General features: G+C 38.0%; 2 long non-coding RNA genes across 3 annotated transcripts in view; one reads left to right on the top strand and one right to left on the bottom strand.

Moving 5' to 3' along the window:
- LOC138142052 (uncharacterized) overlaps window positions 1-13,971 on the bottom strand; it is a 357,105-nt gene that overhangs the window by 90,639 nt on the left and 252,495 nt on the right. The gene's annotated exons all lie outside the window — the stretch shown is intronic.
- LOC138142032 (uncharacterized) overlaps window positions 9,060-13,971 on the top strand; it is a 15,843-nt gene continuing 10,931 nt past the window's right edge. For both annotated transcript variants that reach the window (XR_011163322.1, XR_011163323.1), the window contains exon 1: window positions 9,060-9,133. This is a non-coding gene — a long non-coding RNA (uncharacterized lncRNA). The remainder of the gene's footprint in view (window positions 9,134-13,971) is intronic.

Raw genomic sequence — 13,971 nt, 5'->3', positions numbered from 1 at the left:
GAACCGTACTGATTCCATCTTGTGACTCAATTCTGGAGCTAGCTCATTTCCCTTTGTATTCAGTTATAGGTCTAGTCTAATTTCTACCTTGTGAGAAACTTCAATTTTGGAAACTGTGAGTAAGCTTATTGCATTGTTTGAACCTAGCCTTGCATGACTGAGAAGTTGTACCACCTCTACTTGCTGCTTAGAGACCCTTAACTAAGGGCCTACATTATGCTGTCAGATCCAAAGATTGATTCAAGGAGTTTTCTCACAATTATATATCTCAAGCAACTCATCTGTCTTATATGAAAACTGGTCCTTCTGGTCAATCAGTTATTGTTTCCATGTTCCTTTTATTGAATACCAACACTTGCAGGTAGTGGAACATTTCTTTTTCTGATCTCAGGAAACTGAACCTGTTTGTTCATCCACTCCCAAATTGGAAATACCTAATCTTTCCTCCAATTAGAAATCAGATTACCTAATTTTGTATCTTGGTTAATTGTTTTCTTTTAATTAATTGGTCTTATTTGATTGTTTTTAATACATAAAAATCTGTCATCTACTACATCTAGGGTCCAGTACCAAAACCAATTTGTTAAGCAATTGACATGCATTACTTAATAAATTGATATGCTCAGAACCTTTGTTTTCTCAATCATTTCATTTTTCACGTGCTACAGTATAAATGCAGTTACACAGATATGTGTAGCCAAATACTTTATACTGAAATATGCTGCCTCAAATTACTTAAATAATAATTATGTTTGTTTTCTCTTTGTTTTTCCCCCTCAGCTATTCAGTTATATATGACATATTACATTCAGGAAAAGTTTGATAAAAAGGGAAATGAGACATTTAAAAGACTATTTAAGCTTTCTCACCCAAATCAAAAGCTCTTCTGGTATTGTTAGCGTATTTGATGGTCAGACCATACTTTTAACTTTTTGTGTTATACTGAAGGTAGTTTTGAGACAAATTCACTTCATGAACTTTAAGTGAAATTTGAATTGTTAAGCAGAGGCAACTATATATGACAGTCATGATTCAAATTGAACAACATATTAATAAGCATATACTTTGTACAAAAAACTGTACTAGGCACTGGGGGAGATAAAAACATAAGCAAGACTCAGTCCCCACCCTCTGTATTGATATGATCCTTAATATGTATGTGATACCACCTAAGAGGTGCCCCTCAGAATTGTATAATAATCACAATAACAAACAAGCATTTATATAGTAATTTAAGATTTGCAAAGTGATTTACAAATATTTTCTCACTTTATCCTCACAGCAAGCTTTGGAGGTAGATTTTTGAAAAATCTTTATTTCTATTTTATAAATAAGGAAACAGGCATGATCACACAACTAGTCAATGTTTGAGGCCAGATTTGGGTTTATATTTTTCTGACTTTGGTTCTTTCCACTACACCACCTAACTGTCTCATAGTTTGTAGGTCTGGAAGATCTTTAGAAAGTTAGGGAGACAGTGTAAGATAGTAAATGGGATGCTGGATTTGGAGTCAGGAAGTGCTGGGTTTAAATCCTGCCTCTGAAATTTACTAGCAATGTGATGATTGGTAAATCACCTAATCTCTCTGAGGCTCTTTCTTCATATGTTATGGTCTTTATTAACCTTGACCAACATATGACTGTAATCAGGATTATTTGCATTTTAATATAAGACTTTAGAAGTTCAGTCAAGCCCTCTGTTAGGCAGTAGGAAAATAATTTTAGTACACCGGTTCTCTTCAAAGGATAGTTTGCTACTCTCTTAGAGACAGTTCATAAACTACCAGTGAGTTTCTGGTATTAATATGATTTAGCCTGTATTCAGAGGTATTAAAAATATTGAATTTTCTCAGAACAATACATCAATATTGAATTTATATGAGTGCTCACTCCATTGATGCATACCACAACCCTTCTGGTTTTTGGTTGATGGTCCTAATGAATTGCCATATCCAAAAAATTTCATAAACCTGAGACTGATTTTCTGGAATCGAATAATTTCAAATTTAGGTTAGGCTTCTACTGGGAGGATGAATATGTAACATATTGCCAACTTTCTCAGTTTGATAGGATCTGACAGAGATTGCCCTTAGCCAGCAAAACAATCTTTGGAAGACCCTTACCAGACCCCTAGGATCACCTCCATACCATGATGAGACATATGGGTAGAACTTTAGTGGAGGTCTCAGTTCTCTTAATTTCAAAAATTAGTTTAGACTGGGGGTGGTTTGTGAATACATTTTCAGATTATAAAGGTCCTTATAAAAGCAAAATGAGAAAATAATTTGTAGTACTTCTTGCCTAGTCTTCAAAAGGATATGGAATGACAAGGATATTTATTTAATTTGGAAAGTATTGGGTGACATAGATTTGTTACCTTTGACTGGCGCTATGCATTTCCTAGAAACTAGCCAATGAGATTTCCCCCACCCACCCCACCTCCTTTTCATGAACTGATGAATGTATCTAGTTTAAGTCCCAAAAGAAACACTAGACACTTCTACAGTGCTCTATAGAATGGGAAATATGGTTTCATATGTTTGTTTTTCATTTAAAGTGCAGTCCAATTGACTGTCATCTTTGGGAAGGGAGCTGCTTCTGGTATTCTGAGTCCAGAGACAGCAGCCAATGGAAACATATTCTGTATAACTGGTTTTGTCTTCCAGGGAAGCTAGATTTCTCTGTCTCTGCCTTTCTCTCCCCCACCCCCTGCCCCACCATATTTGAAAGCAAAAGTGATCATGCTGAGCAAAACCGTTGGGTGACTCTCCCCTCACACAAGAAACTCCTTTTGGAAATGGACAGGAAACCAGAAAAATAGAACCTTAGTTCACATTGAAGGGAGGAGAAAGCTCTTCTGAGTTCTCCTTCCTTTTTACATGATTAAGCAGCAGGAGGAGGATGCTTGCTCAGGAAATTCTGGGCCAGGCATAGGAAGGAGTTAGCCAAACAAATGCCTTGTGCTGGAAAATTTTCTGGTTTCTGTTGGCATGAGAAGTCTGTGACATTGGCAGCTCCTCACTCTGAACAGTAAAAGCACTTGAAAATTTGCGGACGGAATGTGAAAATCAGCTGAGAGGAAGAATATTTGTTTTCAGAAATGCTGCAATTCTCCTTAGAACTGCCAGGTTTTAGTTTAGTCTACATCTGTCTTTCAAAAGCATTTTTGTCATTTCAAAAGCCTTTAGAAAGGCCTTTTAGAAGGCAAGAAGTGATTCAATCACTCCTTGGTTCTACCAGGTAAAAAGCATTTTCCTCTACAATACATGGTGAAGGAGTTATCTCAAGCAACAGTGGCTGCAAGAAGTGTGTTTTACAATCATATTGGTGTTCATTACAGAATTTTAAAAAATTCCACAAAACCTCAGCTAGAGCCATTTTAAAATCAATGGACAAAAAGTCAATCCCTTTTCCTTTTACTTATCTTTTTATTAGCCCTGAGAGGCAGTTACCCTAGCCTCAAATATCCTCCACCCAGCTATAAAGTTACTATTTGAGTTATTTTAACTTTATTTAATGGTAAATAAAGAGTTGCCAATGGTAAGTTTGCTGGGGATCCCTGAATCAGTTCTAAACTGACCTTCACTGCTTTACCTTGAGTGACTTGTCTAACCTCAAGGCCTTATTTTTTTCATATGTACTTCTTACTTCTACTTCTTAGGTCTCTCCAGATAATTATAGTTAATACGTGAGGACAGGCTGTAAGCATGCTGAGGAAAGGCCAGAATTAGGGTTATAAAATGTGCTTTTGAAGCTGCCATTCCCACCATAAAGCCTTCTACATGATGATGTTAATCACAGCAACCCAAACTAGAACTAATGAGTAAAACCCTAGACCTCATAGCATCCAGACAAACAAGATTAATATCTTGTTCTGTTTCAATTTTTCATGAAAAGTTAAAAGCTGAGCCAGGAGGAGAAGAAGCTAAATTATTAGGTTACTCTTTAGGTTGACTTTTTCTGAGGGGAAGGGCAGTGTAAGACTTGAGGAAGAGAAGAAAAGAGAAACAAAAAAGCAAGTGAATTAAATAAATTGATGGCAGTGTGCAAAAGAAGAGAAAATCTTAGAATGGATTTCTGCAAGTTTTTCAGAGCATCAATATTTTGCAGCCCTAAAAGAAATCTAATTTCCTTTTTAAAAAATAGTTCTCTCTTTTCACATTCTGGTAAGATAATGGTAACTGCTTAGATTTTTTGACAAAGATAAAATTTTTCATGTAATTCTTGTTAGGATTTTCATACTTTTTTTGAAAATTTTTTTAAATTTTAGACTCAAGGGCCAGAACACAAATATGGAATAGAAAAAAGAAACAAAAACATATCATAAATTTAAATATTGAAACTTAAATACAAAGAAAGAAGAAAAAGTATATTGTGTGTGTAGCAGAACATAAGAGAAGATTAAAAATATGTAACAATAAATTTTGATTTCAAGAAAGCCTGTATGATAAATAAAACATGTTATGTTGAGAATTGTCTATCTTTGCTTTGCTTTCTTGTAAGTTTTCTTTTGTTTTCCGCTGTACGCTTTTTTACTTTTTTTCCCCTCCCTCCCACCCCACAAAAGGCCACAATAAAGTTTAGATATGTTTCTTTATAGCTATAGAAATATACATACACATATACATATATACATAGATATGTAGACATATACTTTCTCAAACTTCTTCTACTCCTGATCTTTGTTTTTATATTTGTGCATATCTCTTGTTTTCTATCCCTCCTGTCTCCTCTACTTTACATCTACCCACTACGTTGCCCTCCTATTACTTGCCTATCCCCCTCCAAGGATCTTTCCTCTATCCCCCATTCTTGTAAATCCAAAGACCCTTCTATATCCACCTTTAACCTGTTCCCTCACCTTTCCCCCTAAAGTCCCTTATTTGTCCTCTCCTCCCTCCATATGCCCCTACTGATGAGGGATAGCTGAAGCTAGGCAGAGTGCGGGTAGGGGGAAGGGGCAGAGTTAATGCTCTGAGACTGGGAGGGGGGAGTATGATTTTACAAACTGATTTTACAAATTGGTTTTACAGACTGATGTTATAAATTGGTTTTACAAATTGATGTTACAAACATAGATCCCAAGCACCCCATCACTACCATTTTATTTCTTCTGAATTTAGAAGACTTTTATACTCTTCTAAATATATATGTATTGCTCCCTCTTAAATCCATTCCTGATGAAAGTAGGAGATTCTCTTATTTATTAAGAGAGATACATGGTATAGTATCAAACTGGACCATTTCCTCACTGGAATATAATAACTGAAAGGAGGGCCATTCTCCTCTCATTTCTGGAAAGCACATAGTGAACAGCTCTGCCTCAGCACTCTGTGCAGAGGGAAAGTAATGCAATGGTGAAAAATTAAAAGATGCCAATGGTGTAAATCTAACTTTTGCTGCTTCCAAGGCTGACACCCACTCTGGCAAAATGTAACAAATTTCATCCTTCCTCCTGGAGTGAAGCAGACTCTGAAAGTGATGGAAGAAATTTTTCCACCTACTTCTGAATTGAATGTCTGACCTTCCTGCCTAAGGATATCTACTCATAGAGCTCATGAAAGTACACAGAGCAGAAGGCCTTGTGGCTACCTATTCAGAAAAAGACACACCATTAGCTGCTCCTAGACATCCCTACCACAACAAGCTCTCTGCTGATGAAACCTATCCTGTATACTAGTGGTCACACTATCTACTACTACTCAGAATTCAGTATTCCTTTTATTGGAAAATGTTGGTTGAGAGGGCAGGAGGTAATAGTACCACTAACCTGGCAGCAATGACATTTGTAGGAATCCTCTGGTGACACTAACTGATGACCTTTGCCAACTTCTCATTTTCCTTGGCCTCTATATGGGCTAACAATATTAGCTTTCTAAATAAGTGTTAAATCATATTACTCTTAACAGAATCTCAAATTAACATTTGTAGAAGAAATTTTCTCACTATTTAGTTGTATTGTCCCTTAAAAAAAATTGATTTCCAGACACAGGTCAAGCCAATTATATATATGTCTCTGTCTCTGTTTCTCTGTTTGCCTCCCTATCTCTTTTCGTTTCTGTGTTGTTTCTCTCTGTGTCTATCTCTCTGTGTCTCTGTGTTTGCCTGTCTGTCAGTCTCCTGAATTAAAACTTCAAAGGCTAGGGTATTTTAGAGAAAATTGCATAATTATTAGCTTGCACTTAAAAATGATACATGTAGGCAAATAGCCTATGGTTATGCTGGTGGGTCTGCCTGCCTCAAATACCTCCCCACTCCAATCTGTCCTCCATTCAGCCAAAATGATGTTCCTAAACTGCAGTTTTAAGCAAGTCTGTCTGTCTGTCTGTCTGTCTGTCTCTCTCTCTCTCTCTCACACACACACACACACACACACACACACACACATATCTCCTCCCACACACAAAAACACCCCACCACTGCCACTGGCACCTGTGGTTCTTCCTGCTGCCCTCTCTGATACAGTCATGTACTTCACCCATACTAGGATAGAATAATTTCCACTAGCAGATCCTGAGTTCCAGAACTGTAGTAGGCCTCAGCATCATTGTGCTGCCTCTACTGGGGCTTGACTCAGCACAGCTATGGCTAACATTCCCTTCCTTACCACCCCCCTCTCCCCTTTCCACCATGCAAAGGATTGCTATAGGCCTGCTAGAGACTTCCTGTGCTTGGCAAGGCATAGTGTGGGTGTTCCTACTGCTGCTGCCTGACTGCTCAAACACAGCATGAAAAGCAACAAAGCCAGAGGCTCTCTAGGTCAGTTCAAATGTTGCACATGGAAGCAGTAGGTGTTTCTGCTGTCATTGGGGAAATAAGCCTGAGTTCTGTTCTCTTCGGGAGACCCTCAGCAGAAGCTAGAGAGAGAGAAAGATAGAGAGGCAGAGGGGGAGAATTACAATGCCCCACCTGTCCTCAGCTAATTAAATGGGGTATATGTAGTTGGCACCCCCAATTTCTGAAATTCTCTCAGCTCCTGGGGAGAATTCAGTGTTGGCTTTTAAATGACTACCCCAATGGTTTGTTTATACCAAAGAATCACAGCAAAAATCTATGTGGTGAAACCATGGTTGGTCTATCAAATATCAAATTACAAATAAAGAAACAAAACTCAGATTATTTTGTCAGGACATTTTTTAGGGATCTGCATTGGTTTGCCTTCTGGCACTGTTGGGGTTCCTCATTGGCTACTTATGTCCACATACAATTATAGTACTGAAGACTTGCTTTAGCTGAACTACCATTAAAAAAATTAGAAACCAATTTACACAGATATGATTCTCTTACAGCTGGTAAGTCCCTTTTATTTCAGGAGGCCTCCCCTCAAGCAATTGTGTAATGATGGTCATTGCAATGCAAAAGAATTCAGTCTTACCAAGGGCTGAGCACATTTCATAATTTGTGAAATAAATTGTGAAAAAATACCTTTTACTGAGGGTAAAATCTCTTTCTCAATTCACTCCTTCCTTCCCACTCCCACTCAATCCTTCCTCTTTTTTTTTTTGCTTTCTGTAGGGCAATTGGGGTTAAGTGACTTGTGCAAGGTCACAAGCTAGTTAAGTGTTAAGTGTCTGGGGTTGGATTTGAACTCAGGTCCTCCTGACTCCAGGGCTGGTGCTCTATTCACTTCACCACCTAGTTGCCCCAGTCTTTCATCCTTTTAATTTTCTCTTTATAATCCACTTTTCAAAGTTGCAATTTGTTTTGCTTTCCTTCTCCAATTCTACTATTTAAAACACATTCTTCCTACTTCAGGTCCCTGTCTTTTTCCTTGTTGAATTTAATATATTTCTTTTTAAACAGCAAATATGTGCCATCATTCTTTCTCTTCTTCTTTCTCAGTTGAAAATGATTTGTTATCCACTTGGAGTAATGAGTTTTTGTTGTGGTTGTTTTGCTTTTTGCTACTTGCTATGTGTATTCATTGTGGCACTTTAAGTATAAAGTTTGGCCCTCTTTTTTCCACATTAATAAAAGAAAAACAAAACCTTTGTTAATCTAAGAGACTATTGTTGCTGTAATACCATATATTTATTAAATGCATTAATATTTGTATATTAATATTGGCACATGTCAGGGGCGGCTAGGTGGCGCAGTGAATAGAGCACCAGCCCTGGAGTCAGGAGAACTTGAGTTCAAATATGGTTTCAGACATTTAATACTTACTAGCTGTGTGATCTTAGGCAAGTCACTTCACCCCAACTGCCCTGCCTTCTTCCACCCTCCAAAAAAGCAAAAAAAAAAAAAATTGGCACATGTGGAACAATCTCTAGAAAAGGTGAAAACTAAAGTAACTAAGGGGTATTACTTGCTTTTGAAACTGAAAAACACAGAGTCTACAGGAGTAAACCCACACCTCAAAAAGGAGGCCATTTTAAGGATACTGGGCAGAAAAGTGAAAGGATTGAAAGAGTATACAATTAAGGCTCATGATGCTAAGGCAGGTGAGACAATTTCGAAATTTTTTCTAATCCTGACTGAGAAGTTTGACCATGGAGATATGACTGAGGAATTAATAATAGGTTAATTAATTAATTTAGTTGATTAATAATAATAATTCCTGGAAATTTCAGACTTGTTGATCCTCTGAGTAGGAGGAATTGCTAAAACATGTAGGAGCCCCTCTAATCAAAAGAGGCATTTCTGCAGAGAAAATGAATGTCACAATTAATTCCCAAAACTCTACTTCATCTATGAGTAAGGCAAAGACCATATCCCTGAGGTATACAGATATCATATGCTGAAAATTGTCATTGTCTTTGGACATGAATCATATCCACCAGGAAAACCATCTCAAAGACTTGACTTGAGAAGATCAGATGACCCCTAAGCTAGCTTTGTCTCTAATACCATGCATTTCAAAGGAGAAAAAAACTATGGAGTTCCTCCTCAGAGTGGAATGATATGTGCTGTGCATCCTGAGAATGATGGGAATGACATGACTGTTTCAGGTCTTGTTACATGACCCTTATGTAACTAATGTCATCAGAGAAAGTCATTGCAAATAACAGCTGAGGTGAAACAGGCACTCCTGATATTTAAGGATCAGTATCATTCTTAGGGCTCAGGCTCAGCAGGTTGCAGGAACAAAGCAGAATAACAGCACCCCCTAAAGCAGTCTGGAAAAAACAAGGTATGGACCAGTATCTCACAATGTATACTTTCAAAATAAGCTCAAAATGAGTGCATGGTTTAGACATAAAGGGCAGTATCAGAAGAGAGGACGAATAAGAGGACCGTGGAAGAAATAATGCCTCAGATCTATGGATAAGGGCTCAAGGCCTAGCGAGAGAGAGACAGAGAGACAAAGACAGAGACAGAGACAGAGGCAAAGAGATAGACACAGAGAGACACAGACAGACAGACAGAGAAAGCGACTCAGGAGTATTAATACACAAAAATGGACAATTTTGAGTACATAAAAATAAAAAAAAATGCAGCTAAAAGTAGAAGAGAAGCAGACATTTGGGGGTGAATCTTTGCAATAAGTTTCTTTGATAAAAGTTTCAATTCTAAGATTTGTAGTCAACAGAAACAAATTTATAAGCATAGAAGTCATTCCCCAACTGACAAATAGTCAAATTCAATTTAATAAAGATTTATTAAGCCCCTACTATGTGCCAGGCACTGTGCTCAAGTGCTGGGGATACAAAAAGAGGCAAAAGACAGAAAAGACAGTTCCTGCTCTTAAGGAACTTACAGTCTGTCAGGGAAGACTACAGGCAAATGATAGAGAGAGAGATAGAAGGATAGATAGATAGATGGATAGATGGATGAACAGATGAATAGATGGATGGATGGATAGTAAGCAATACAAATACAGGATAAATAGGAAATTATTAAAAGAGGGAAAGCACTGAAATTAAGAGGAGTAAAGGAAGGCTTCCTGTAGAAAGATACAGAGAAACAATTTTCAGAGGAAGAAATCTAAGCCATCAATAGCCACATGAAAAAATAATGCTCTAAATCACTAATAATTAGCAAAATGTAAATTAAAACAGCTCTGAGGCCTATACCCAGCAGACTAGCAAAGTGGACAAAAACAGAAAATGACAAATACTGGAGGGGCTGTGGGAAAAGAGATACATTAACTGGAGCTGTAATCTGGTGAAACCATTCTGTAAAGCAACTTGGAACCATGCCCAAAAAGCTATTAAACTGTATACCCTTTGACCCAAAAATGCTACTACTAGATCGATACTCCAAAAAGATCAAAGAAAGAGGAAATAGGGCCTATATGTACAAAAATATTAATAGCAGTTCGTTTCTTGGTGGCAAAGAATTGAAAAGATGTGCCAATCAATTTGATAAATGGCTAAACAGAATGTGATTGAATATTACTGTGATGTAAGAAATGATGAAGGGGATGGTTTTAGAGAAACCTGGGAAGACCAATCACATTTCAAGAATAATCATGATGTTACTCACTTCCAGATAGAAAAGGTGATGGATTCAGAGGGAGATTGAGGTTTTTTTTTCCCCCTTTTGTACACAATTAATGCAGGCTTTTTTTTTTGTTTTATGCCTTTCAATACATGCTAGTAATGGTTTTTGAATTTCTTTTTTTTTTTGTTCTCCCAGTGAGAGGAAGGAAAGGTGAGAGTGTGAGAATTCAGAGCTGGAAATAAAATTTAATTTAAGGGAAAAACTGAAATACCAGAGGAGAAATGTCTTTTGTTTGGAGGTTTGGGAAGTGAAAGGAGGGGGAGGGAAGAGAAGACCAACTCAAATGGTTTCAGGCAACCACCAAGTCTGAGAGGCAAAGACTGAATGCAGCTGGAACCTTTTATGCCTCTAGTCCAGGAACCTGTGCCAGGAAGTTGGAGCCAATCAGGTTTCAGGAAGTCAGGGAAGTCAGATAAAACGGAGATACCCTGTCAAGGAAAGACTGTTCCTAACACAGAGATGGATCCTTACAGTTGTTTTGATTCTCATTCTGCCTCACTTAAATCCAAATTCATGTGCAAGTCAAGATAGCATCTCCATGATGTCACTGGTGCTCTTTGAGAAAGAAGGATGAACAACAAGTGACTTGGAACATTCTTTCTTGTGGTTTTTAATAGTTTGTAGTTTTTTTGAGAACTGTTTGTTCATGTCCCTGAATACTTATCTGATGTGTTCTCCACTTTTCATAAAATAATTTATAAGATAATTTTATTAGTTTACATTTTATTAAAAAAAAATAACAATTTATTTCATTTTAATTGCCCTTTTCACATTGTTGCAAGTACATGGTGATCACTGCATTACTCCTCCCTCAGGAAGGACTAAGGGAAGGATATTACTGGAAGGAGATTTTCTTCAATAGGAGGTGAAAAGTGCCTAACTAACCCCCACAGAAGAAGAGGGGCAGACCCTTGGGACCTCTCCTGGAGCAAAGATTCTGTATCCCTCTCACTGCCTCCCCAGCCCCACTTCCTCTTCCAGTGGGTTCCTAGGAAACAGAAGTTCTGGCTTACAGTGAGTGTTACTACAGGACAATTTTCCCTGACCTGAGACAAGGATTAATAACTACGAGAGACCTGAAGTATCTTTGCTGTAGACTTGATGTTCCTGGTGGTGTTCTTGATTATGGTTGCCTTTTTACATTGAAAGACCCAGAGTCAACTACAAAGATATGGCATCATCCACCACATGGACTTGACCACTGCGGGAAACAATGGGAGGAATTTTGTCTCCACAGAATTAAAAGTGCTCCTGTCTTTGAGTGATAGCAGAATGTTGGTCAGAGGTGACTGGTTCTCATCAGAGCTGTGATCTAGCACAGCCAGGCTTCTGATCAGGCAAGGGGTTAGAGGCTTGTACTCATGCTTGAGGAGAGGGGAGCATAACGTGTGCAGTTTGGGAGTTTGCACCTAGCTAATGGAGAACAAGGCAGGAAATTCGAATAGAAGCATCATAAAAGAGCTCACATCTGAGTCCTGTACTCTATAAAGGGAACTACCCATTTATTCAGAAAGAACAAATGTAAAGTGAATGTAATGAAAATCTTCCTGGCTTTCCAATGAATATTGTTTCTTCCTAGACTAAGGATGTCTGTCAGAGAGGGAAAAGACTGGAAGCCAGATTTAGCAGGCTGTTGTGATAGAGGTGGTGAGGGTCTGAACTAGGGTAGAGGCTGCATGATGAGTAGAGAGAAGAGGTATGCTTGAAATGCTATGGAGGTAGAAAAGACAAGAAATGGCAATTGCCAATGCACCCACCCCATAAGTAATAATATTTGCTATATTTCTGATGTGAGTCAAAACAGCACCTTATCCATTAGCCATCTAATTCTGGGAGACAAATGCAAATTGCAGTTTATGAAGATAAAGTTCACAGTCATATAATTTTACTGGAGAAAAGGACTCTATTTAGTCCAGTCCACATCTGAAAAGAATGTCTAACATGCCTGATGAGTGGTCATCCAGCCTCTGTAATCCAGACAAACTGACCTTTCTGTTTTTGTCCCCATGGTTTACTTCCTGTCTCTGTGCCATTCCTCATACCTAGTAAGGTACTTTCTTCTCACCTTAAACCTATTAGAATGCATGGTTTACTTCAAAGTTCTGCTCAGGCAGCACTTTCCATGTACAGGTTTTTCTGATCCCCTAGATCCCCCCAAAGGGACCTCTTCTCCTTAAAATATCTTGTATTTATGTATTTATTTTGTATATTTACAAATGGTACCAGTCCTGGTAGAATGTAAGCTTCTTGAGGTCGGGGACTGTTTGTTTTTGTATCTCTAGAATCTAACACAGTGTATGGTGCTTAATAGGTCCTTAATAATACTTGATTGAAAATCTTCAATGAGAAAAAAACCTATCACCTCCCATTCCACTTTTTGGACAGGTCTAATAGTAAAGAAGTTATTTCTTTATATCAAGCCTAAATTTGTCTCTGCATTTATTCATTCATTGTTCCCTCTGGGACCAAACAAAATAAATCTACTCTTTCTATATGAGAGCCCTTCAAATACTTGAACAGAGCTATCATGTTTCCCTTAAGTATTTTTGTCTTCATGCTATACATACCCAGTTCTTTCAACTGATTCTCATGATATGAAATCAATGTCTATTATCAGCCTGGCTATTCTCCTCTGGACATTCTCTGGCCTATCAATGTACTTTGTAAAAGGGAAGTAATTTTACTTTTTTTTTCTCAACTAGAATAGCTGTGCTACAGTAGTGCAGACTATGACATCAGAAGTCCTGGGTTCAACTCATAGTCATATTATTTATTTGACCAGTCTCTTTGGGCCTTAGTTTTCTCATCTATAAAATGAAAGTGTGTAATGGTAGTTTGAAGGGACTTTGAAGATCTTCCCTGTCCCTTAAAAGTCCGAATATAATCACATGGAGCCTATGGTGAGAGGAGTTTGCTGGAAGGGCGGAGCAGAGCCCAGAGGAAGCTGGGAGACAGAGCAGTTAGTGTGGTATGAGAGAGAAAGGACACAGGCAAGGAGACAGCTAGGCTTGTGAGTGTTTGTGGGAAGGCTTTGGGATGCTGTTGACCTCTACAGTGTGATTTGGTATAGATTTCTTTGTTGCTATGATGAATTTGGTTTTTCTGGTGTTGGGATTTGGCTTTCTGGTGTCTGGTTGCTTCTGTCTTATATATGGAGAGTCTGTTATATTTTGCGATTCAGAACTATGTCAGCATATTCATAGTTGCTGTTGGTTCTGTGAATGTCACGTTGGTGCCACAGGGTGTGAAAGTGGATGAACTCTAAGGTTCTTGACATAAATTTTGACCATAGAACATGGTCAAATGTCATAATGGTATAGTTGAATGAAAATAGATCTAGACTTAGAAGATTCTGACCTTATTGTTTGTAACATGGTTGACCTTGGGCAAGTTTCTTTATCTTTCTGACCTTCAGTTTTCCCATCTGTAAAATTAGGGCAGTAGATGAGGTGACTGGCACATAGTAGGCACTAAATGCTTCTTTCTTTCTTTCTTTCTTTCTTTCTTTCTTTCTTTCTTTCTTTC

Source organism: Petaurus breviceps, unplaced genomic scaffold (genome assembly GCF_028583685.1).
Source record: "Petaurus breviceps papuanus isolate PSGF00001 unplaced genomic scaffold, PetGlider_PUasm1.0 90515, whole genome shotgun sequence".
In the NCBI taxonomy this organism is placed as follows: domain Eukaryota; kingdom Metazoa; phylum Chordata; class Mammalia; order Diprotodontia; family Petauridae; genus Petaurus; species Petaurus breviceps.
This window is presented reverse-complemented; position numbering and strand designations above follow the sequence as displayed.